Source organism: Lacerta agilis, chromosome 11, assembly GCF_009819535.1.
Source record: "Lacerta agilis isolate rLacAgi1 chromosome 11, rLacAgi1.pri, whole genome shotgun sequence".
Classification (NCBI taxonomy): domain Eukaryota; kingdom Metazoa; phylum Chordata; class Lepidosauria; order Squamata; family Lacertidae; genus Lacerta; species Lacerta agilis.
In genome coordinates, this window is record NC_046322.1 from 12,492,308 (window position 1) to 12,519,577 (window position 27,270).

At 44.0% G+C, this 27,270-nt stretch overlaps 1 protein-coding gene across 1 annotated transcript in view; it reads left to right on the plus strand.

Annotated features, from left to right (window-relative positions):
• The window catches only part of RAB27B (RAB27B, member RAS oncogene family), a 100,257-nt gene that overhangs the window by 13,641 nt on the left and 59,346 nt on the right, over nt 1-27,270 (plus strand). Inside the window, exon 3 of the mRNA XM_033164077.1 lies at nt 22,706-22,792. The gene's annotated coding sequence lies outside the window, so the exon portion shown is untranslated. The remainder of the gene's footprint in view (nt 1-22,705; nt 22,793-27,270) is intronic.

Sequence of the window (27,270 nt, forward strand, 5' to 3'; positions counted from 1 at the left end):
GCTAACCTGGAAGGGTTACCTCGAGTTGAGAACTTTGCCCCAGGATGAGAACAGAAATCTTGTGCCGGCGGCACAATGGCAGCAAGAGGCCCCATTAGCTAAAGCACGCCTCTAGTTAAGAACAGTTTCAGGTTAAGAACGGACCTCCAGAACAAATTAAGTTCGTAACTAGAGGTACCACTGTATGCTAAAGTTAAAGTATACCTGAAGGAACGTCTCCATCCCCATCCGTTCACCAGGACACTGAGGTCCAGCGCCGAGGGCCTTCTGGCGGTTCCCTCCCTGCGAGAAGTGAGGTTACAGGGAACCAGGCAAAGGGCCTTATTGGTGGTGGTGCCTGCCCTGTGGAATGCCCTCCCATCAGATGTCAAGGAAATAAACAACTATCTGACTTTTCAAATCAAATCAAATCAAATGAAATTTTATTAAACGGTCACAGACCAAATCGTATCTGACTTTTAGAAGACGTCTGAAGGCAGCCCTGTTTAGCGAAGTTTTTAATGTTTGATGTTTTTATTCTGTTTTTAGTGTTCTGTTGGGAGCCGCCCAGAGTGGCTGGGGAAACCCAGCCAGATGGGCGGGGTATAAATAATAAAATAATAATAAAAATAATAATAATAGTGTGTGTGGGGGACAGTGAACTGGGAGGTGGGCAGGGAGGAAGCACTGCTTCCCCTGCAACAGAAATTCATACAGAGGTTCAGAGTGGGGTGGGTCTATGACTCACAAGTAGAACATTTGTTTCGCTTTTAGAAAGTCCTGGTCATCTCCATCGATTGCCATCTAAACAGGGTTTCAGGAAGTAGAATTGGAAAGAATTCAGTTTGCCCGAGACTGGAGAAGCCACAGTCATTCAGAGTAGACCACATGGGTCTGGATGGACAAAAAGCTGACCCACTGTAAGGCTACGTCATGTGTTCATCCTTTATTTAGACAGTGCAACCTTCTCTTAACAAACATATTATTGTTTGCAATTTTATCAGAGGTGCACATTATTATTATTTTTGCAAAGCAATTTCCCCTAATATACTGAGCATGGTATGGAAGGACTTCTGAGACCTGAGCAGCTCATAGAATCATAGAATCATAGAGTTGGAAGAGACCACAAGGGCCATCCAGTCCAACTCCCTGCCAAGCAGGAAACACCATCAAAGCATTCCTGACAGATGGCTGTCAAGCCTCCGCTTAAAGACCTCCAAAGAAGGAGACTCCACCACACTCCTTGGTAGCAAATTCCACTGTCAAACAGCTCTTACTGTCAGGAATTTCTTCCTAATGTTTAGGTGGAATCTTCTTTAGGATTCCTGGTACTAACTTATCACATTTATTTACCCCACAGCTCTGCTTTAGGAGAAAGGGTGGTTGTCCTTCATAGTTGCCTCTAAATCCCTCCATTCTCTTCCTCAGTGATGCGTAAAAGTTTCAAAGCATGAAGCCTTCAAACCTTTTTGTAATCCGTTCTCCAGTTTGGCTGTCCTGTGTCTTCAAATCAGGCGATGATGATGTCTAAAAAAAAGTTGTGCAGTACTTCCAATAAGAGACACCCCACCCCCCGTTCTTTGATGTATTTTTCCCACAGTGCTCTGCCTAATCTTGTTTTATATGGTTTTTATGCTGCTTTCTAAGTAAATTTTCTCATTATCCCTGTTCCCAGACAGCGATACCATGTACAATGTTCAAAACTCTGCAGGAGCAGACTTCGTTGTCATTTTCAGTTTGTGGAGCCGTAAAGTAATAATATTGCCTCCCATGCCATCAGCCATCTTCTTCTCCCACTCCCGCCCTTGCGGAAGTCTCCAAAATGCTCTGTTTGCTCTTCTCAAACTGCTGTCACAGGGTGATCGCTGCAATAGATTAATAAGACCATCGGAAACTTTTACTCATCTCCACAATCTTGTCGTGCAATGTTTGCATTTTTTCAGATTTAGAATGTGGAGTTGCTAGTTCATAAAAAGAAGAATTAATTGAAATCCCGGAATTAATTTTTCAGTCTCTGATCCAGCTGTCTCGTCCTCATCACAGCCTTCTTGAGATTATATCTGTTGCTCACTATAGATGAAATGCGGCAGAAGCAAGCCATAGCCCACACATTCGGGTTTGAGCTTGCAGGATTCCAAATAGGGACTTGTTGCAAGAACTGTGGAGCCCATTCCAAGCTATCGAACACATGGACTTGCCTTATACCAGGGGGCTTATACTGAGTCAGTCCACTGACCCATTTTCTATTTTAGCAGGTAGCAACTCTTCAAGGTCTACAGCAGGTATTGTTCCCAGACCAACTCCCAGGTAACCTTTTCAGATGAAAACGTTTAGGACTTTCCACATGCAAAGCAATAGGTGTCCTAGCCGGCCTCTGCTCCTCCTTGCAGTAGCCTGTTGTTGTTGTTGTTCAGTCGTTCAGTCGTGTCCGACTCTTCGTGACCCCATGGACCAGAGCACTCCAGGCACGCCTATCTTTCACTGCCTCCCGCAGTAGCCTGTACTGAATATCAAATCCATTGATCTAAATGTTGATATGGCTGTGCCAAGGGTCCTCTAGTCCTGCTCCCATCAATACAGAAATCACAACGAAAGCATCCACGACAGGTGGCCACCCAACCTCTGCTTAAAAAAACCTCCAAGGAAGGAGAGTCCACAACTTCCTGAGGTTGCTCATATACTGCAAATACCTATACTGCAAGTATCTGTTTGTGCCTTTTCTTGCACTACACCTCTTCATATGAGGATGGGGGAATGCGACATTGTTCCTCAAGCTTTCTTGTTTTCCCCACTTTTCCTTCAGCATCTGGACTGTGAATGGAAGGTATGGACAGGGCTAGTGACCACAAGTGGAGTAGGCTTGGGTCAGGCCTGGGCTCGGCCACGTGTCCTTGCCCTCCCGGTGCTCTCCTACCTTTCCTCCTCAGCAGCAGCGGCGCCGCAAGGTTGGGGCTCACCTCTTTTTTTCCCGTTCCTCTTTCTCTCTCTTCCTTCTGCTTCTCCTTTCCTCCTTCTCCCTGCATCGGCTCTGGGAGTTTCCTGGCCCCGGAGTGCCGCTGGGTAGTCGGCTGGGTGGCCGGGCGCTCTCGCTCCCAGCTTGATTTGGGTCGCAGTTCCCCCAGCTGACGTGCCGGGCATCCCCGGTTCCCTTTGGCAGTGGCGGCGACAGCGGCAGTCTCAGCAGCCCAGAGCCAGCCTGGTAGCACAGTTGGCTCTGGCTGGCTTCAGGAGCTGCCCGCTGTTGTGGCGCCCGCCATTTTGCCTTGCTGGAAGTCCCCATATGATGTGTCTTGTGCCGTTGAACCAATCACGCAACATTCATTCCCTGCTAATAAATGTACAACACTTTAAAAATATAAATCTGGGGACATTAAATGAAATCCGGGGACATTCCAGGGACGCATTTTGTCTGGGGTCAGATTTGTAAATCCGGGGACTGTCCCCGGGAAACAGGGACATAAAGTAAGACACAGGAGGTACTTGATCTACTTTGGTGAGACCTTTTGGTAGAAATACGGTGTAAAGTACATAGATCCCATCCTCATCGCCCGTGTTAAGTTGTGGGTGGACACAGCAGACGACACAGTGATTTTCAGGCAGCTCTTGTTTATTCTCAGGCTGGAATAGAAGTGAGCTGAACGGCTCAGCAGCCTGCTTATATAGAACTCAGCTACAATGCAACGGTAACAACTTTCTGTAGTTACCCAATCCCTGAACGTCACTTTTCAATCCTTCATTTGCATGTGCGGACCTGAGTGAAAACTGCAGCAGAATGAACTATATACACACACCCCTAGTGGCCTAGGGTGAGAACTTCAGTACATAACATAAAGGTTCTGGTTGCCCCACAGCAAGCACAGGATAGACAACCTGGGAAGAATCTAGAGGAGAGAAACAAATGATGCAAGGTGTGTAGAGAACATGGCATAGGAAGAAAGGCTGAAGTAGTCACTTTTGTTTGGCTGGGAGACTAGAGGAGACTTGGAAACAGCCTTCAGATATGTGGCCGGGTGCTTTAAAGAGGGCAGGGGTCCACTGCTCTTTTCTGCCAAGGATGCCATGATACAATGAGCTGAAACTGTAACCAGTGGCAACTAGGAAGAACTTTCTTTAAAGGAGGTGGTCTATCAGAACAGGTTGGCTAAGCATTTGGTGTTACAGTCACCAGAATCTTTAAGGGCAGGTGTTTGTAGAATTTGCTTTAGTGAATAACTGAGGAGCTTCCAGATATAAATCCAGCACCTCCTGACTGGATGATTCATAATGTCCCTACCAGTTCAATAATTTTATGCTTGTGTGTGTGCACACGATGTGCAAAACCATATAATGCTATCTTGATCTTTGGGGATTATAAACAAATAGCTTTTGAGGCCACCCAAAGTAGTACTAGTTGAATTGGATGCACTTTGTTATATAGCTAAGGCATATTTTATTCAATGCAGATTTTTATCCATTATAAGGGGAGGTGGGTTAAATAAGGATTAGAAGGATTTTTCTCTGATTCAATGGTTTAGCCAGCAACAATGACTTTATATATTCTGTTCAGCATTCCTGCATTTTTTTAATTGACTCAAAAGATGGTAGGACACAAATGGAACAGCAGTCTTTGAATAATTAAAGCATGCTAATCATCCAGAAATGCCAGGAGATGCCCCAGCAAGATCACATGATGTGTTCTTCTCCATGGCCTATTAATTGAAGGGATCATTTTTTTAATGTAAATGTCTATGTTTGTTTGTAGCAAAAGTCCTTGGGGGATGATCGGGGAGCGTTGGCTACTCAGCAGATTTGTTTTGTTTCGAATTTGCTTTGTTTCGATGTGTGTGTTTTGCTTGGCAGCAGGATTCTGAATATCACCAGTTTTTCATCTGCGAAATGTGAATTTTGTGGTGCCCACAGCAGATTTCCAAATGTTTCCCTGGGTCCAAAAAGGTTGGGGATTGTTAAGTTGTGGGTGGACACAGCAGACGACACAGTGATTTCCAAGCAGCTCTTGTTTATTCTCAGGCTGGAACAGAAGTGAGCTGAAGGCCTCAGCAGCCTGCTTATATAGAACTCAGCTACAAAGCAACAGTAACAACTTTCTGTAGTTACCCAATCCCTGAACGTCAGTTTTCAATCCCTCATTTGCATATGCTGACCTGAGTGAAAACTGCAGCAGGATGAACTATATACACATACCCCTAGTGGCCTAGGGTGGGAACTTCAATACATAACAGGGATCCCCTCATTAACTGTGAAGGAACAGTCTCTTCCTAAGCAAGTTGCAGACATGGGTTAGGGGAGGAGGTGATGTCTGGGCAAAGGTGTCCAGCTTTGAAGGACCTCAGGGCTGAAGATGCTGGCTATCCCAGGACTGGGTGACAAATGACAATACTTGTCTAGTCCCTGGATTTTTGTTTTGCATTTCCAATAGGGACTTGGCAAGTTGCCTTATAGCAAGCCAGACCATTGGCCCAACCACCTGACTACTATCTGCACTGGCTGGTGGCAACTCTCTGGGGTTTCAGGCCAGGATCCTTCCCAACCCCACCCAGAGTCACCAGGGTTTGAACCTGGGACCTCTTTCACGCTAAGCATGTGCTCCATCTCCAGGTCACGACCCTTCCCCATTCTTAGCAAGTGCTCGCGGGCTTTTACTGTATAGCTCAAAACAAACCATAGAGCACATCGAGATCCTACTAAAACATGAATTAAACTGAACCACAACAAACACAATTAAACCTTAAAACTAAATCATCCTTCTACTCGCAAGTGCTGTCATCGGGTGCCTTAGGGTGCTGTAGTCAAATAAAATCGCACAGAGCAGCAATAAAAATGTGCTCTTTCAGAGTAAAAACAACCTCAAGTAATACCATCCCTCCCAAATCCACCAGATAAATAATGCATAGAAAAGAGATAGGCACTGCAGGGAAACAAAAGTGCTTTTTCGAGGCTAACCTGGCCAGCCACCATATAAGAGCTCAACAACAGACCAGAAACTGTACACTTCCAGGACCCTGACACCTCCCACGTTAGAAGTGGCGGATGTGTGGCAGGGAAGGAAAGGCAGAGGGGTCTCTGCCTCTTGAGGAGCTGGCCCCTCTCCCCAACCAGGGACACAAGTGGTGCTGTGGTCTAAACCACTGAGCCTCTTGGGCTTGCTGATTGGAAGGTCGGCGGTTCAAATCCCCGTGACGGAGTCAGCTCCCGTTGCTCTGTCCCAGCTCCTGCCAACCAAAAGCTCATACCAAGAACAAACTTAGCTAAGACTAAAACAGGGATGTATGCCCATGTTGGCGAATCCTCTGCAATGGCAGGTTTTCTCTTGTTGATGAAGACATCCCTGGCTGCAACACAAGAGGTAGGCAGTAATCAGAGAGAGTAAGGGGCAAAAATTTATACTCAATCTTGTGTGTAATCAGCTTCATGCTGATATAAAGTCTGTGCAGCTATTCCCTTTTCATGGTATGTTATGTTAATGCAGAGATTCTTAACTGTCAGAGGATTGGGTGGAAAGGATCATGGGTTCAGGTTAAAGTTAACTCATAATGGTTGGGCTGACAGTCCCTTGAAAGTGAGCTGGTTTTATGCACGCTGTTCTTCAAATTGCATGGGAACCCCTGTGACTTGGTAGGTATATTTGTAATCCCAAAGGTGTAGGAACAGGTTGGGTTTGTACAGCATGTAAGAAAAAGCACAGTGCTCAAATTATAGGGCAAAGGCTACAGAGTCACTTAATGAAATCCACACCCCTGATCTCTGCAGTTTGAATCAAATCATGTCCCCTATAGCCTTTGAAAAACAGTAGCTAAGTCTGGAAAGTTGTGCATTCTGTCTTCACTGTGATTTGGTCTCTGGGAAAATGCACTCTGCATATGTTTAGAAGTGCACTGCAGGACTGAGCAAATTGTTCCACTTTTTGTGGGGTGGGGTGGGGTGGTGGTGATGGTGGAACAGGCCTTAAAGTGTTCATCTTTTAAAAAAAAAAGTTTGGCACAAATTTATTCCAGCATACCACAGCATTTGAGAATAGGATTTGATAGCTCTGTGTCATGCTTTCTCAGGATAACTGGGAACCAGCTTTGCTCATATGCTGTCATCACAGCACAGCAAAGCACAGCAGAACGGAAGATGACTTGCTTAATTATACACCCTGATGGAAATGTGTCTGCAGAAGCTGTTGCTGGCTGGGAGCAAGCTTAACAGCGCCGTGGAAAGAGCAGAAAAAGAATCTGCAGATAAATAGGGCACTGCAAAATGTGCTGCCTTTAATATTTCATACAGAAATGATGAATTATTGCTTAGAAGTTGGAAAGTTGGAGGAGGAAAGCGTAGGTCAGACATTTTCAGAAACAGGATGCTTTGCAGGAACCCGATTAAGGCTCACAATTTTGATTAACGCCAGGATCCATATCTGAGAAGAACGGAGAGGGAAGTGCCAAAACTACTAAGAGGCTCTTCATATACAAGATCTCTCTTACATCTGCGTTTATATCCCAGCAATAACATGGCGTGGGGGAAGGGTGTTAAGCCAGGCAAGTTCTGTATTCTCATAGATAATGAGGATTTTATATTCATCTCCAATTGTTGGAGTGTCTAACGTTAGTTACCTTGAGCACCTGCACAACAGGTATGCAGAATATATTTTTTTTTAAAAGAAAGAAATTTAGGGTTGCAATCCTAACCCTATTTACCTGGGAGTAAGACTAATTGAATTCAGTAGGACTTACTTTGAGAGTAGAAGCTGTGAGGATTTGCGCTGTGGTTTAATAAATATTAAATAAGTTGGGCTTCATTGTATGTGGACAATGCCTGATGAAATCCCAGATGGGACAATAACATTCTCAGTAGCATAGCTTCAGAGTCCAGCGTTTTCCTCTATTCCTCAATAAAATTAGGAAATCAAAATAAACTTTGCAAAATAAGTGACCGTATGCACCGCTGTGCTTAATTTGCATAATTTATGCGGGTTGCAGGATCAGACTTTTCTTTTTGGCTGAATTTGGATTTTGTGAGTTTCTGCTTTAGCAGAGTACACACAACCCCAGACAGATGTGGGAAAATTATGCATTGCCTAAATGTCTTGGAAAGGGACTGTTGCCTGAACTTCTACTTTAGGGAACAGACATCTCTAAGTGACTGGTTAAGTATTTCTGCAGCACACTCCATGCAGAGTTAGGCCTGCCCACACCCACTGATTTTAATCAGACTGATAATCTATTTTAGCAGCAGTGCCTAGAAACCAGCTGATGGTACATTCTCCAGATTAGCTAACATGGGCCACAAGCATGTGATAATCAGTTGCAGAAATTAAACATGAAAATAGTATCTCAGTCTGTTCTCAGTTACTTAATGTGCTGTTCTGCAGCTCAGCTTATGATAAGACACAAAGACGACGGTGGCAAAAGTTAATTTGAATTGAGTAGCAAACAGCTGGGTTACCCTTGTGTTTACTAGAGGCAGCAGTAGGATGAGTACACCGTTCTATTTCTTTCTTTCTTTCTTTCTTTCTTTCTTTCTTTCTTTCTTTCTTTCTTTCTTTCTTTTTGTACACACTGGGTGAAGTGGTCCTTTCTAATCTGGAAGAACTGTTGTCTCTTTCTAGCCTCAGAAAGGGAGAGACTGACCACAAAGTGCTTCACGTGTTGACACCAGCAGCTCTTCCTCTTCCTCCTCCTTCTACTGTTATAAAGCTCATTCGCTGTGAGTTCCATGAGCACCAAAAAACCTTCTAAAATGTGTGAAATGGACCAGAGTTGCGGCGTCAAATGTAGTGCTCTCTTTTTCAGGGGTGGGGAATGGATTTCGGCCTGAGGGCCACATTCCACCATGGGCAATCTTCCGAGGGGCGAAAGCAAACTCTTAACCTTTGAACGGTACCCTACATTCCAGCCATGCAAAAGTCAGTCCCACATCTCTGCAGCCTTCACCCTTGTAGCCAAGAGGCACCATCACTTCCTGAAGGACTTAGTCTAGGCAGGGACAATTACCTGTGCAGGGTGTGGAGCAGATAAGGCCTGAGGGGGGTTGTGGCTTGAGGAGAGCTCCCAAGACGAGATAGAACTGGAAGGAAGGGCGAATTCAGCCCCTGGGTCTGAGCCGGGGCTAGGCAACCTAAGGTCTCAATCCGGCCCGCGGAAGGACCGGAAATCAGCATGTTTTTACATGAGTAGAATGTGTCCTTTTATTTAAAATGCATCTCTGGGATATTTGGTTTTTACATGAGTAGACTGTGTGCTTTTATTTAAAATGCATCTCTGGGTTATTTGTGGGGCATAGGAATTCGTCCATCCCATCCCCCCCAAATATAGTCCAGCTCCCCACATGGTCTGAGGGACGGTGGACAGGCCCACGGCTGAAAAAGGTTGATGACGGAGCACCCAATAGGCAGAGTAGGCACCAGCCTATGGGCCCCGTGCCTTTGAGGAGCCCCACAACAATGGATCAAATTAGTATTGATTTGATCTTGAATGAAAATGACAATCAAGCTTTCTTAGTTCAATGTTATTCCACTAGAGTGTGCGCACGAGGTCCCCCGCCCCGAGATTTCGACTGCCTTTGGGACACCACAGGGTTTAATCTGGCACTGGGTTTGAGGTTCCTCATCCCTGCTTAAAACATAAGTCATTTTGCTACCTGAGGCAGAGCCCATGCGGTGCCCTCCACCCTACTGTGGCCTACACTTAAAAAATTAAATGTATCTTGCTGCCTAGTTCAGAAACCACTTTCCATGCTTATTTTCCTCCTCCTCTTGGTGTCATCTGAAGCAAGTTGCATCATGCCGGCTCTGGCAGAGGCACCCCAAGACTGGGACTCTGTACAGAGGTGCTGCAAAATGGGGGTTTAATACTGCAAATGAGTTGTTTATCTCTTGCAAGTAGGTCATTGGCAACAGGTTTGTTTGTTTTAAAAAAAAATTAGCTCCTTTTCGGCATTATATGTTAAATGGAGGGAAATGTAGACTAGCCCTTTGTGTTGACACTTCAAAAACCTTGTATATGTGAGGAGCATCAAAACCACAATAAACACCTTTCTGAAAGCATTTTAGGGCTTTGTCCAATGTTTTCCCATTTTACTTTTTTGTTTTGTTTTGTTCAAATGAGTACTTTTGGGTGCAAAGTAGTAGCATTTCCTAAACTACTGAGTTGTGAAAACTTGTTACCGCCTTTTTATCCATCCGTTTACTGCTATTATTTCCTTAGGGAGCCAGAACTTGCTGTGAACTGCCACAGGTTTCCTCATGTCCAAATATCCTTTTTGCTGCAGAAGTAATTGGGAGAGTTTCCAGATGTTTTACTGCTTCTTCCCAAGCTTCATTGCTGCTTGCTATCAGAAACCTAGACTGAATGCAGCTGGCCACAAAGGCGACCGGTGTTTCTGTTATGTGCTGAAGCCTGTTACTGAGTACATTGTATTCTTCTGTGCTGGCGTATTACCGGTTTGAGATTCAGTTGCATGAAGTATTTTGCAAAACAATTAGAATCGGATCTCTCCTCAATCATTATTTTAAAAGTGACCTTTCCAGAATCATGTGCATTAAGAGCCTGATTTTGGAATCTACTTGAGTTGCACAGACTTTGTTCAGGCTTTAGAATGACACTTCACACTGCAAATAGGGAAGAAAGATCTGTTGACATAGTTCACCAGAGGCTAAAAGTTACCCTGTAAGGGAAGTTCTGGTTGAATGAACATGTATGGCTGAAGAAGATCTGGAAGCTTCCAAAATGGAGGAACTGTAGTCTGAAAAGGTGCCACTTTATTTGGGAGAGAGCAAGCCACAATCTTGTTGTTGTTCAGTCGTTCAGTCGTGTCCGACTCTTCGTGACCCCATGGACCAGAGCACGCCAGGCACCCCTATCCTTCACTGCCTCTCACAGTTTGGCCAAACTCATGTTAGTAGCTTCGAGAACACTGCCCCACCATCTCATCCTCTGTCGTCCCCTTCTCCTTGTGCCCTTCATCTTTCCCAACATCAGGGTCTTTTCCAGGGAGTCTTCTCTTCTCATGAGGTGGCCAAAGTACTGGAGCCTCAACTTCAGGATATGTCGATTTGCTTGAGAATGGATAGGTTTGATCTTCTTGCAGTCCATGGGACTCTCAAGAGTCTCCTCCAGCACCATAATTCAAAAGCATCAATTCTTTGGCGATCAGCCTTCTTGATGGTCCAGCTCTCACTTCCGTACACCTTCCGACCTGAGGGGCTCATCTTCCAGCGTCATAACTTTTATATGCCTGTTGTCTTTGTCCATGGAGTTTTCTTGGCAGGGATACTGGAGTGGGTTGCCAGTTCCTCCTCCAGGTGGATCACGTTTGGTCCAAACTCTCCACTATGACCTGTCCATCTTGACCTGTCCATAGCTTCCCTGAGTAATTCAAGCCCCTTCGCCACGACAAGGCAGTGATCCATGAAGGGGAGCCACAATCTAGTTCCTATATATATCTATATATTAGTTACAGGTAGGTAGCCGTGTTGGTGTGCCATAGTCAAAACAAAATAAAAAATAAAAAAATTCCTTCCAGTAGCACCTTAGAGACCAACTAAGTTTGTTCTTGGTATGAGCTTTTGTGTGCATGCAAAACTTAGGCTGGTCATGCAAAACTTAAACATGTCAAAATATAACACCCAATCTAAAACCATGACAACCATTTTTCTCTATGTGGCACGGGGAGAGATACCTGAAAATCTGAAACTAGATGAAATAAAATTCCACCATACCGAATAGGAGAGACCTGGGCTCCTGCTGTCCCTTAGACACCCATAGCTCATGTGCTATTCCCCCCCCCCAATACCTAAATTCTAAGATCTTCATACCACAAGGATATAATCAGATCTTGTAAAAAGATTCCCACTGTTGTGCTAGAGAGATCCTGGCAGCTGCCAGCACCCATGCCAAGTTCCCTTTGGCGAAATGTCTCCATAGTATCTGTCCACCTATTTAGTAGGGACAACTGGATGTGTGTTTTAATAATCTTTGACATCTCCTGATAATTTTCATTCCAGAATAAAGCAACTTTTGGGGACATTCCCACCAGAGGTGCCACCAGAGAAACCCCTGAGAGAAAACCTTGGTAGGCGGGACTTCAAAGTAACCATTAGAATAAGGGACTCTCTAACCTATAGATTGATTGTCAGGAGTTGCATAGTCCTGCATGAAAGTTGCAAAGCACTGTGGAATGAATGGGCTGTGCAAAAGGCTCTTTCAGGCCACCTGTGTCTTTACCAGCCACACTCCTGATGCCATATAATGCCTGGCAGTCGATTTCTGAGAACATTAATGTTTCATGGCCAGTTGTTTTTAAGGGACAGGTTTCCTCATATTTCTTTTTCACAGTTTGCTTTCGCATTTGCAACAGGTACAGCTTGATCTGAACCAGTTAGCCTGACTTTGGAGAATCAAGGGAGATGCCTTAAACTAATGAATGCTTTTTTCTGCCTGCTGACATGTCTCCCAGTCAAACGGGGAAAGGCAAGTTCCTTTGCTCAGCTGACTTTATAGGTGGTGGTGGGGGGAAATACCAGTGTTGAAACTACAAAACCTGTTTTTCAAGGATGACACTTCATTTACAGGAGCTTCCCCCCCCCCCTTGCAGGTATCACCCACAGTATTTACTCAGCAGAAATAGAGAGGAAGTGTGTGGTTGCAATGCATGTTGCAGGCAATGAAGTTATTTCAAATAAGCCATCATGATGCTGGTCGGGGATGAATTCTGCTTTCTGGCATGGCTTCAGTGGCTAACATGGGCTGGAGACTAGACTGAAGCAATGACCCAGCAATGACTAAGCCTCTTGCGGATGTGGGATTGCATAGCGTGAGAACAGAACCAAACTTCTAGGAGGGTTCAGTGGATGTACCGCATCCAGGTCCCTCTCCTTGAGCCTATTCTCCTCCCCACCAACAAACCTTTAATTCTTGCTATCTGAAAGACCTGCAGTGTTAAAACAAAATGGTCAAATAGTATCAAAACACATCCCCAGTCTTTTGTGAGAAAGAGCCTTTCCAGATACAGTGGTACCTCGGGTTACAAACATTTCGGGTTACAGACTCCGCTAACCCAGAAGTAGTACCTCGGGTTAAGAACTTTGCCCCAGGATGAGAACAGAAATCACAGCGTGGCGGCAGGGGGAGGCCCCATTAGCTAAAGTGGTACCTCAGGTTAAGAACAGACCTCCGGAATGAATTAAGTTTGTAACAAGAGGTACCATTGTATATTGCATTGCATTGCATTGCATTGCATTGCATTGCATTGCATTGCATTGCATTGCATTGCATTGCATTGCATTGCATTGCATTGCATTGCATTGCATGAAGCTCAGGAGTTCTTGTCACAATACTTCTGACATGTAAGCCAGGGTGAGAAATAGCAATTGATCTAAGGTTGCCCAGAGAATTTAATGGCTGAGCAGAATCTGCATTCAATTTGCCTTAGTCCAAGCCCAGCACTCCATCACTTCTATTGACTATGTGCAGTTTTGACTTTAGGCACAACCAGTGCCTAAACATAACCCTCACATCAGTTGCGGGCTTACTGTATTTCATACTCCTCCACCCTTAGGAGCAACAGTTTTTCCTTGTGCGATTAGCAGGGGGGTTTGCAAGCTGCACACACAGTCTCTCATATTCTGTCTTTCTCTCTCTCAAAGAACTCTCACCCACCTGGAGATTCAACCGTTTGCCCTGTAGGCAGGCAAACCTGGAGACTTCAGGTCAGCCCTGGCAGTGTGGCAGCTGAAGTTTCTGCTTCCACTTTGGGGCAGGTCTGATGTGACCTTACAGGGTTTTGCACCATCCATCTCCTGCGTAGAATGACCTTTCGTACTGGTGTGACTTTGGTATCATTGGTCATATGCAAAAACAGAGGCCTTTCTTCTCTTTGGTAAGGTTGGAAATAACTTTACTGCCATGGTTTTACACCAGAGTAGCAAGCATTTTGATACTAAGCAAACATGCCTTCTTCCTCCTACCCTACTTGCATTACAGCTGGAGTGGCTCGTAGCTGGCATGTAAATATTGGCTCGTATGAAAGTATACTACAATATTTATTTTGCAGGTGTTCTGTCAGATGAAGGCACTATTCAGTACGCTGAGTAAAGTTCAGATTTCTAAAGCAATCTCTTGCCTTTGTTATTGCTATTTGGAATCGGAGAAAGGGATCCTTGTACATTGCTATAACAGTGGGAAAGACCTCTCTTAAGACTTTGCTTCCTCCAGGAAGCAGGATCTGAAGTGCCCAAATGAAGCTGCCTTATTCTGATTCAGACCATTGATAAGTTTAGCCTACTGTTCTTTGCTCTGACCGGCAGCAGTTTCTTGGTGCAAAGCCACCCAACCCCATCTGCTGCAAGAGCAGGCAGCATGATGGAGCTCATGTACTGTGCTTAGGGCACACTGTGTTAACTCATTAAAGGGAAACGATGCGAATCAAGTCTTCTACAATTTTTGATACAACCGAGCCATCTTTGCCCATATTATGAACAAGACCACATGTTTCCTACAGTTTCTCAATTGCTTTCATCTCTTTTAAAGTGTCCAGAACAGTGCTTTTCATACACCTAGCCACGTGTTGAGCAACACCCACAATTGCATTCCAGAGGCATGAGCAACAAAAGTTGCGCAAACATGCCTTGTAGCATTCATCATAAGCCACAGCGTTTAAATTCTCTTCGGTCTGGGTGGTCATGCACAGTTCTCACATAAAACGGCAGATATGCAGCCCACATTGCTAAGTGCTCCCCGCCCAAGCAAATGATCTCTTACGGGAAACAAGGAAGCAGACTTAAAAATCAACACTTTTGTAAGAATTCATCACAGCACATTCACAGATGGATATCTAAGGTACATTGGACAGCTCAGCAGGGGTCCAGGTGAGGCACTTCAACTGCCTTAGCTTCCTCCCCCTCCCCCTTTAGGATTGCAGCTTTGGGGTTTTGTTCAGCCAAGGTGTGTGGTGGAGTCTCCTTCTTTGGAGGTCTTTAAGCAGAGGCTTGACAGCCATCTGTCAGGAATGCTTTGATGGTGTTTCCTGCTTGGCAGGGGGTTGGACTGGATGGCCCTTGTGGTCTCTTCCAACTCTATGATTCTATGATTCATTAAACAGAAACTGCTACATTTTGCAAAACATGCTCCAAGCATGGGAGCCAACTCCTAGGGGCCATGGGGGCTTTGAACCCCACAATAAAATATTTGAGGGGGCTGGGCACCCACAAAGTTGATGGGCATTCCCATTCAAATGGTGTGCGCGCACTGCATCATGTGATCAATTGTGAGGGGCGGGCCTTACCTGGAATATTTTATTCAAGTCGGCACCCCTCGCTCCAAGAGAGGCAGGTTTATGATGTTACAAGCCCGCAGCCAACCAGTGCAAAACTCAGCTCGTGTCTCTGCAACGTGCGGGATTCATTTTACCTGAGCTTGATCAGGTTCTACTTGAGAAATGCTTGATAAATTCCAAGGAAGCCTTAGAGAAAATAAAGGGAAACCAAGAACTACAGGGAAACCGTATCTCTTTAACTCAGCCATTTATCCTAATAGCCGGGAGGGTGTAAATGATTTGCTGAATTAGCCATTTGGATAATAAATAAGAGTGCTATTTACATAGATTATGATGTCCAGTGGGTATAACAACAGCAGAACTGAGAACATAATCCAAAGTTCCTACCCTGCGTGGCCCGAAGGCCTGCTAACCGAGATAACCCACAGGAGACAGAAATGTAGAAAGAGCAGAAGAAAAATCAGCCGCATTGTATGAATAATAAAGCACGGTTGTTTCTGATAAGGCCTCCAGTATTATCGTTATGGCTGAGTGGTTAAATACACTGGGGGAACACAGTGAAATCTGAATATCGAGGGATAGAGATAATAGGAATTCTATAGTATTTTCTGCTTCAGTGACAAGGATGTAAAGGAAGCCTCTGCAAACTTCTGAGAGCAGTAAACAGTGTGTGTCTGTTGCGGACAGCAGTACTTGGTGCTCCAGGGAACAGGCACAAACGTCTTGTGTGCCAAACTATCACAAGACTGTGCATAATCGGTTACGCCCCTTCCTCCCTGCGCATATGATTAAGAAACAAGCAGGTTGGCACAGGCTCCTGAGTGAAATCAGGGGGTCCAGAACAAACTGTGCTGTTTATCTTCCCAAGTAACCAGGTCAGATGAGATCGGTGGTATGCGAAGGGCTTATGCTGCTAAGTGAAATGTGCAGCTATTATGCTCTTGGGAACACTTTCCCTTGTGATCTGTTAGCAAAGATGGCTTGATCTAATAATTTATGCTACAGCATACATCAGTACACCCACATGCATACGCTGCACCTCAGATCTATGTAGCATTCATTAATGAGGTAGTATTAAAGCTGATGGACTTAATTAAATTCAAATACAATTTATATATTCAACAAAAGTGTCCTTTTTAAGATGCTGGAGGGTGGAAATTTTCACACCATCTTGGATGTCTTCTTTTCATTTTCCAATGCATCAACACACTTGAACATTCAACCATAGCCAATACCTATTTTTAAATCCCTCCCCCACTTATTAAAATTCAACAGCTGAGATTGCAATCCTAACCCTCACATACCTGGGAGTAACCCCAGTGAATTCAATAGGACTTACTTCTCAGGAAGGATTGCACTGCAAATCTTTCTTTCATTTTTTTTTTTCATTCTTCCTTTCTTGTTTCAGGATCCCAGGACAGCTTTACAGTTGGCACATTAAAAACATGCAGTAAAAAACACCATAAACCAACCAAATTACTGAAGCAAACTGTAACTTCATGTTCAGCTGGTCTCACACAGGCATTTTCAGTTCCCCCCAAAGACTTTAGCGAAACGATGTGTCTTTTAATGGCACCAAAATCCCAGTAGTTGGTTCGTGGCTCTGCAAATTAAATTGGTTAAAACTTGCAACCCTTAAAATGCATGTATATTTGTAGTCTGACTAAGGGCTCGTCCAACCTTCCAATTATCCCATGCTTTTCTAGCAGTCTTCTACTTGACTTGCATTTTCCAAGCATGGATCCAATCAGCTTCCCCCTTGCCCTGCTCTTTTCCCCAGGGAAAACCCACTCTTTAGCTCTTTTGAGCCAACATCATTCTGGAGAAAACCCGAATTGCCATTTGCTCCGATTGAGAGCTGAAGAGCAGTTTTCCTCAGGGAAAGCAGTGGGACGAGAGGAAGTGAGGATAAGCCCTAAGACGAAAAGACTGTTTCACATTCTTAGGCCAGGATTCCTATTTAGCAAAGAGACTCTTTTTAGACCAGATGGTGTCCACCTCTCTGCGTCTAGGAATGATGTCTGGTTAATGGACACACAGGACTTCACAGCCCCTTTAATCTCACTTGCCCATTAGGAATGCTTGAAGAGGGCTAGTAAATTCTGCTTTGTCAGGAGAGTAAGGGAAACATTTCAATAGGTGTTTTTTTTAAAAGTAGGCAGCAGCCTGATGCATAACCTTGAAGGCTGATGTTTTGCTCACAGATTGTCAAACTTAATGATACGTGCACACCATGTTTTGATAGTAGTGAAAGAGACCATTTGGAGATTAATTTACAAGAAGTGAAGCTTCTTACTTCATAATATAACAATGGAATAAAAAACTTTAGATGGAAAGGAGGACACCCAATTGAGTGAAATGTGCTTGCTTTTTGTCTAGATGCTTCATCAAAAAGTCTGACCTCGGGAAAATTCCTCCCAACGACATCAACATTCCCATCTGCTTTGTTTTCTATTGGTGATGTTTGAAAGTCCTCTCTGACAGTTTTCCTACTTGGACAAAGAAGGCACACACCCCAAAATCTACCAGAAGTTTAACTTGTTGAGAGCCTTCTTGTTACACATGACAGTGACATCAGGTCTTTAGCCCACTGGATTTCACTGAGACTTGAATCCACGAGGCATTCACACTTTTCCAGCATCTTCTGAGCTGTACAAATGTTTACTGTGGAGTATGTCCCATTGAGATCAATGATGCTTACACCCAGGTTGGTGTGCATGGGATTGCTATCTTAATCTGTGTGAAAAAAGGCATGCAACGCTCAAACTATATTTTATTGTTATTGAGAAAATCTTCCCCAGCTAACACAACCACTCAGGATTGGATTGTTGCTTGGAATGTAGTTGTCTTACACAGATGTCATGGGTATCTGTTGAATCGAAGCATCTGTTATAACCAGAGTTATGTTGTATGTCACAACTCTCTCTTGCACCATAATGGAACTTTACCTATGATGTTTTTAAACAATAAAGGTTTCATTCAGGGGCCTTTCTCAACTGTAGCTTTCTGTTAGTCTTCAAATCTAGTTGCTTTACTTGAGCCGAGGAGCTGCTGTAACAGGCAGCCTTTCCATCTTTCCTCTTGCAGAAATGTACAAAAGTCTATTGTTTCTAATACCCTTCTGCCATGTGCACTAATGAACGCGCAATATGAATTTTGTGCTTGGCCGTCCCCAAAGGGTTGGAGTCTAGTTGGTTCTGGAATTGTTCTGAAGTGATGTAGAGGAGATGCCAAAGAAAACTATGTTATACAGGTAATTCTGATGTGGAATGGGTGGTTGACCAGCAAAACTGACACCATTCTCCTCTCCCACCTCTCGGGGATGCTCTGGCTCTGGACTTGCTGCATCAAAAAGGAGTTTGGACTAGATGGACAAAAGCATCACCTCCAATTCTTTGATTCTACACGTTGAGAGCAATGAAACAGAAAGGGAGGCAGCCCTATCTTCCCATGTGCTGTAAGACACATACTAAATATGGCCAGCCATGCTATACGCAGGTCTATGAAGTGGTGGCGGTAACGGCCAATAAATCATTCATCTCCACTCCATCCACCTGATGTTTTCCAAGGGGTAGGAAGGAAGATCTACCAGCTTGTGAATCCTCTTTAAGTCACTGTGGTGCTTTTTCTCAAAATCTTGCTGGCAAAGGAGTTTTCACTTGTCACCTATGACATCTGTTGCCATTGCTTGGATCATTTCAGGCTTGTTTGATTGAGGATGTGAACATAGTGATAAAGGCTACCATGTGTTTTCTAGATCCATGTGTGTCTTGGATGATCTTAAGTCTTGGGATTTCTTATAATTTAAGTCATGATAACACATCTTCCCCGAAAGGCAGCTTGCTCTCTGTTACTTTGCAATGTGCAGCCACAGCGTAACATTCAGTTACAGGTAGGTAGCCGTGTTGGTCCGCCGTAGTTGAAACAAAATAAAAAAATAAAAAAATTCCTTCCAGTAGCACCTTAGAGAGCAACAAAGTTTGTTCTCGGTATGAGCTTTCGTGTGCATGCACACTTCATCAGATACCAGCATAACATTGTGTGCGTTTTTAGGGGAAATCAACCAGTCAGGAGAACATTGCTTGGGCACATACTAAGTGATTGGTAAGTCCTATCTTATAGTAAGAAGCTGAGAACTGAGAAGCAAGGATTAGTGTGTAAGCCACAATGTTGCCTGCTCTTTTAGTTCAGCATAGAGACTTTCCTAGATGCCCATCGAAAAATCAAAACTTATTACTGTTCAAGCCAATCCTTGACCTTTTAACACCTATTGACTATCGACTATCATTTGTAAAAACCTGTCTGTTTTATACCAGCATTTGTTTGTTTGTTTGTTTGCGGTGCAGAGAGGATACAATAGTCAGCCATTTACACAGACCAGTCATTGATATTTTCTTAGACAAATGTTTGACTTTTAATTAAGCCTCGGCGTGTACACTGATCTTAAGGCTTTATGTCTGTCTGACACCATTGATTTTCAAGAAGAGAGAAGTGTTTTATTCCGCCCGTTCCGCTATTCATTTGGCCTGCTGTTATTTTCAGAGACAAATCACTCATGAAGATTGATATCTGCTCTCCTTGTAGCATTGGCCACCAATAGCTATTTGATCTTCGCTGGTGAGATTCTGCAATAAAAGCAGAAGCTTCTGAAGTTTAGGAAATTGTGAATGTTGTGCAGAGTGGATAGGTTGTTGTTGTTGTTCAGTTGTTCAGTCATGTCCGACTCTTCCGACTCTGGGGTTGTGGCACTCATCTCGCTTTATTGGCCAAGGGAGCTGGTGTACAGCTTCCAAGTCATGTGGCCAGCATGGCTAAGCCGCTTCTGGCGAACCAGAGCAGCGCACGGAAACGCCGTTTACCTTCTCACTGGAGTGGTACCTATTTATCTACTTGCACTTTGACATGCTTTCAAACTGCTAGGTTGGCAGGAGCTGGGACTGAGCAACGGGAGCTCACCCCGTCGCAGGGATTCGAACCGCCGACCTTCTGATCGGCAAGCCCTAGGCTCTGTGTTTTAACCCACAGCGCCACCCGCGTCCCATGCTAAGTAGACTTAGAGACTTTTTTTAAAAAAAAATGCAGCTCTATAGCCTACATCTCTGGACATGAAAATAGGTGGCAAAACTATATTGTTATCCATGGGCAGAGAGGGGGCGGGCGCTGAATTGCCTTTAGAAAAAAGGCACAGCGACCCAACACTGCAATATCTAACATGGATTCTTTAATGCCATGCCCTTTTCTCTTTGACAGTGTCTGATGTCCTGTTCAGCTCTAGCTGGAATGTCTGTCCTTAAAAGAGCAGGACAGGATCATTCAGGGCTCCCCCAACCCTTTCCTCCACATCCACACTGATTGCTAATATCGCAAATACGACACTGTATTTTGCTGCCTTCTCTGTATAGCTGAATCTTCAGTCACTAGCTATTTTTGTGAGATTGCAGGGGGAGATAAGTCTCTGGCCCCTTGAAGAACCCCAGAACTCCAGGAGGCTGTCGCCAGATAAACCTGCTCCTGCATGAGCTGTCCAGAAAATGGTACTGGCGGGGGACAGGCAAAAATGGCATGGCAGCTAACACTTCAATATGGTGTTCAGCCCTCCCAACACTAGAAACAGTAATGGCCAATAGGCAGGAGGCGCCTGATGTTATGTCAGTCTATTGGTCCTCCCAGTTTTGTCTTCTGCATCCTTCCCCAACCTGGCACTCCTTCAGCATCAGGGAAGGGGGAACCTGTGACCCTGAAAATGTTGTTTGTCTCCAACTCCTAAATCTCTTAGATCAGTTGGGTACCTGATAAACATTTTATTAGCTCTTTTTCCTGATCAGTCACTGCTGGTTCAGACTCCATGAACGTATATGTGAATTTAGCTTTTTTTAGTTTTTGCACTGACCTGCATCACTTTACACACACTCCCATTGAACGGCATTTGCCATTTCACCTCCTGTTCACTCAGTTTGGAGGGGTAGTTTTGGAGCTCTTCACAATCCCTTTCTGTTTTAGCAACCCTGAACACCCTAGGGTCATCAGGAAACATGGTCACCTTGTCGCTCATCCCTAACTCTTGAATGTTTACCAGCAAGTTAAAAAGCACAGAATACTGATCCTTGAGGGACTCTACTTACTAAATCTCTCCATCTGGAGAACTCTCCATTTGTTCCTATTCACTGCTTGCTGCTACCTAACCAATTCCTGATCTGCAAGAGGACTTCTCCTCTTATTCCAGGATTGCTAAACATTCTCAGGATTATTTGGTGGGGTACCTTGATGAAAGCTTTTCAAAAGTCCAAGTACACTTATATCCAGGGCTTTTAAAATAGAAAAAGAGGTGCAGGACTTGTTTTTTAGGAGGAGCATCCACCCACAGCCACTTTCAGCACAATCAAAATGGCAAAATAACCCCATCACCTTATGCCACTGCCCTCAGACTCCGCCACACCCATTGTTGCACTGCCCCGATTGCCGTGATGCATGCCACCTCTGACACACAGCCACAAGCATCATGCCAACTGTTGGCTCCACTGTGCAGCCATGAGCGCCATGCCACCAGCCGCACAGCCGCACAGCCCCAAGGAAGGAATGCAGTGCTAAAGAGGTGCTGGAATTCAGTTCCATTGAGTTCTGGCTGGAAAAAAGCCTGCTTATATCTTTATTTATTAAAATAAAGGGTGGTTGTATACCATCCTTCATCCAAAATCACAGGGCAGTCCACAACATAATAAGAGAACACAAAATATATAATAAACGAAAACAAACCAATGATACCCCCCCACAAACACATTTTAAAGGCCATGTCAATCAGCCAAAGGATTGATTACAGAGAAATGTTTATACCTGGCGCCAAAAGATATGTAATGTAGGTGCCAGGCAAGTCTCCCTGCTTGTTGATGCACTAAAAAAAACAAAACTCTTAATAGGTTCATAAGAAAGGACTTCCCTTGCAGAATCCCCTTGAAGAAGCCATGCTGGCTGTGCTTCAGCAAGGCTTGTTCTTCTATACGACTGGTTATTTTATCTTTAACAATGCTTTCCGCCAATTTTCCGGGACATATGCTATGCTAAACGGCCTGTATTTTCCAGAATACCCCCATTGGATCCCTTTTTAAAAACTGGTGTCAAATTGGCTACTTTCCTGTCCACAGGTTATGGAGGCTGATCTGAGGGACAAGTTACATGTTTCTGATAGTAGATCAGCAATTTCGCGTTTGAGTTCTTTGAGAACTCTTGAGCGGATGCTATCTAGACCTGGCGATTTGTCATATTTTATGTCACGACTATCTGCCTCTGCTCCTTGGAAGCATTGTCAGGTGCATTTTTTTCCCACATGGATGAATTGTTAAACAGTGTCTTTATTCATACGCGGTATATGGGGCTATACACCCAACCTCCATCAATATCCTGTATGATGTGCTGTCCTTGGGAGACAAAAGCTTGCATCACAATTAACGTTGTCCTTTCCCCTATCCAACACCCACAGAGTCTCATGAAAAGGCTGTGATGGAAAACGGGATTTCATTTTCCCTCACTTCCGTGCTTTGAAGGATTCCACAAAGTCACACCACAGGTAAGAGCGATTATGTTTTGTTTTGCTTTAATTAAGGGTGACGTTTAGGGCTGTGTTTATTTACAATTATTGTTCTTTAATCTTTAAGACTTTTAGGAAGTAGTCATAGGTCAGTGCTAGAGCATTATGCAGAAGTCTCCAATCCCTGGCTTCTCCAGTTACAATGATTATTTGGCAGGTGATGGGGAAGTTTTTTTTTTCTTTTCTTTTTTGCCTAAGACCCTGAATAGTTGCTGCCAGTCAGAGTAGACAATACTAGGCTACATGGACCCAACACTTTGAGCTGGTGCAAGGCAGTTTCCAAAATCTGCGCTAAGAGCTGAATTCAACAACCTGTGCAAATTAAGCAAATGTATATAAACATGCTTATTTTGTGCATGTGTGCTTTGTTTACTTACTTACTTACTTACTTACTTACTTATTTCATATTTCAGAGTTTGGGTCCTAGGGTTTTTGCTAGTGATGCAGTGAAATGCTCAGAGCACTGTCTGAAACTTCACTTCTCAATATTGAGAAATCCATTCAGGACAACCACCATGAATTTTGCTGAAAAATTAAAACATACGTGTGCACATTTACCTGGGAGTAAGTTCGTTGAACTAAGGGTGCTTACTTCTAAGTAGACACTTTAAACATGCTAGAAAGGAAGTGAAATAATCTGACAGATCACAGTTGATTTTACCATGAAAACACCTCTGTTTAGCATAATGCTGAAAGGGGAGAGGAGTTTTGTTATGTAATGAAGAACTTGAGTCCGTTTGAATTGCTGAGTTTGGTGGTGCTGGGGAGATGGTGAACATTATGTTAGGTTAAAATGTATTTATTGATTTAAAACTGTCTGTTCAAGAGCCCGAGGCAGCTAAGAGCAGCAGATTTGAAACAAATAGCATAAAAACACAGTGAAATAGCACAATGAGACAGAAAACAGCAAAATCACTATAATTGCAGTAGCTGACAAGTTAGTCACAATAGACACCGTCTTTCCTCAGAGAGTTCTCCACAAAGCCTGGTTTTAACCACAGGGCAGAATTCATGTAATGATGAGGTTAGATTGGTTTCATTGGTGAGGACATTCCACAGCTATGGAGTCAGGACTGAAAAGGACTCACTTATTGTATCTACCACTACATCTCAGTCAACAAGGGAACATGGGGGAATATGCACACATTTTTCTGGGTGGAATGCATCCCTGGCTGGTAAGGCCCCAGATATGAGCGGCAGGGGAACTTTGAGGTCATGGCATTTTTGTATTGAGCAAGATTTTAAGCCAGCTGGATCTGGTAGGGCTACGTTTCTCCATGAGCTTCCTGTCTTGTTTATCTTCTAGCAACTCTTGTTGCCTGGAAGGATAACGGGGAGATTTCTAGATCCTCGCTGTGCATAATTTAGTGCCAATAAAGCTGCTATTGCAGATCTTTAAGTACAAAGCCAGGGTCCATACGTGTCTGAAAATGCCTTTTTGCAGCCATAAGGGGCAGAATTTCCCTGTTAGAAAAACTTAATGAAAGCTGAAATTTTCCGGAAACTGAATATTGCCCTGAGTACAAGGTTTTCATGCTTTTTCTCACCTTGTGTACAATAATACATGCACACAGCCCTGGTGGAGTTTTACGTATCTTCTGTGTGGTTCCTCTAATTCTACATAAGGAACAAAAGCAGATAGGAAGACTGTTCCAGAACCATAACAGGATAAATTCCTTTCCTGTCCCATTTACAGCTCCTGCTTGCTGCACACTTGCCTCTCTATTTTCCTACCCTGGAGCAGGAACTCCTCAAAGTAAATTGCAGGCAACCCCACTCCTGAATGATTCATGAGAGTGCCATTAAAACGTGCAAGCATTTGCTATGCGTTCACAATGGTGTAACAATGCAACAGTGCAATCGTTTTGCCATGTCGCAATAAACTCAGGCTTGCTAGAGTATTGTCTGAAAATCTTTGACGGTGCTTTTCCAGTTGGCTTTTGAATTAGACTCGGATTTTCAAATTTGAATCAGGAGAGGTGTAAAGCGGTGAAACTAGGACCCCACAAAGTTAATTTTGCACGGATGATCCCAGAAAGGTGCCGTCTGTTGTACGTTGACAAATACAGAGAAGCATTTTAATGGGGTGTAGATATTCTGTCATATGTGATGGATATACAGATAAGGCCATCCTCTACTGAAAAATGTTGGAATGCGCATTCAGGGAGGCACAAATGTGAAGACTTCCCAAACTGATTGGGGTTGGTTGTCCAATGTTTTTGTGGTACCTAGTGGCAAATAGAAGGGGAAGAAATGGAGGCAGTGAGAGATTTTACTTTCTTGGGCTCCATGATCACTGGAGATGGTGACAGCAGTCACGAAATTAAAAGACGCCTGCTTCTTGAGAGGAAAGCGATGACAAACCTAGACAGCATCTTAAAAAGACACCACCTTGCCGACAAAGGTCCGTATAGTTAAAGCTATGGTTTACCCAGTAGTAATGTATGGAAGTGAGAGCTGGACCATAAAGAAGACTGATCGCCGAAGATTTGATGCTTTTGAATTCTGGTGCTGGAGGAGACTCTTGAGAGTCCCATGGACTGCAAAAAGATTGAACTTATCCATCCTTAAATAAATCAGCCCTGAGTGCTCACTGGAAGGACAGATCCTGAAGTTGAGGCTCCAGTACTCTGGCCACCTCATGAGAAGAGAAGACTCCCTGGAAAAGACCCTGATGTTCGGGAAAGATGGAGGGCACAAGGAGAAGGGGACGACAGAGGATGAGATGTTTGGACAGTGTTCTCGAAGCAACTAGCATGAGTTTGGCCAAACTGCGGGAGGCAGTGAAAGATAGGCATGCCTGTCGTGCTCTGGTCCATGGGGTCACAAAGAGTCGGACATGACTGAACGACTGAACAACAACAACCTAGTGGCTGATTTAAGATTGTAGTCAGGAGTGCCAGCTTGGCCCCACGACCGTGGATACCCAGGGACATGGGTGTCATGCAGTGTGCATGGCCCTGCCTCCAAAATTTGTGGGTGCCCGAACCCTTCACGGGGAATTTTCTGAGTATTCGGACACCTAGGGCCCCAGGGAGTTGGCACCTATTATTGTAGTATATGCTGCAAACCAAGCTGCGACATTTGTGCAGTTTTAATTGCATTGCAAACTTCAGATAAGTGCAAATTTCAAAGGATAGCTCCCTTTTTGGTTTTTGCATTATTTGGCAAGTGCATTGAGATTAAGCAGTATGTACATCTTGTGAAATAAAGCTAATGTTAAAAATCCCTACTTGCTACTGCTTGTTTCTGTATTTGTAGATACTACAGAAACATCACAATTCTTTAGCACTCTTTCCTCTTGAGAAGTAGGGTGGGTCGATCTATTTTAGGTTTGCGTCACTTTCACATGCTTTCATTCAAAAGTCTGTTCATGCCCTTTCCAAATTAATCTGTGATTTTAAAAAAAACCAATCTACAAGAAAATTCAGGTTTAATTGTGTATTTCTGAGTGCATAGACATGGACAGTAGATTCTTCTTCCAACATTGAGAATCGTGCGCAGGTAGTGCATGGTGTTTTTGTGCAGGGGCAGTAATGTCTGCTGGCAGCCTACATTACAAACCAACAGCTGAGTGAGTCCCTTCATGTCTCCTGTTAAATTGCCCCAATTTTAAACCCATAGAGGTTTCAAAATGGAGATTCTCAGGAATGCCTTGATTAAATATCATCTTCTGCCCCACAATTCCACAGGAGGTAAGGTTGCCATATTCCAAAAAGTGAAAAACCGGACAGAGTTGTTGAGCTTCGTTTTGCTGCTTTTCTTTGATTTTAAAAGATTTTTAAAATATAAAAATAGCCCAGCTCTCCATACATCGAGGTTTCCCCGGACATTTTGCCGATGCAGCAAAAATCCACCTGGACGCCATTTTTCTGAGCGATTCTCGGACGTGTCCGGGAAAACCTGGACTTATGGCAGGAGTCCTTAGGTCAAGGCGGCCCAACTTTTCATACCAAGTGGGCCACAAGAGTACTTTGGTATGGAACCTGAGGGCTGCACATTGCCTTGTTGCATGGGGAGGGGGATGAGGCCAAAATTGGATGCCCCCTGCCTTTGTACTGCCTTTTGGACTACCCTACCTTAGGTGGAAAGTGTCCCATTTTGATGAGGGCACCTAAAAGGTGGGAACTCCAGGCTTAATTTTGATACTGGCTGTGTTGTGTTGAAACAGGCAGCCACTGAAATTCTTACAGGCCGAGAAGTAATAACACCCACTGTTATGCAAACCCAGATGTAATTGTCCTCTATAATCTCTCTTGCTTCCTCAATGAGTTATTACTTCTAATTCTCTAATGCTTGTAACAGTGACTAAAAGCTCTTCATTACATTGTTACCAGTTAGTGACTAGACTTGTGTCTCCAGGCTTGCAAAACAAAATCATCCTGCTCTACGTAACAGACAATAATACACTGAGCACAATGTGGATGAACTTAATAGTTGGGTCAGTCCCATTCAGG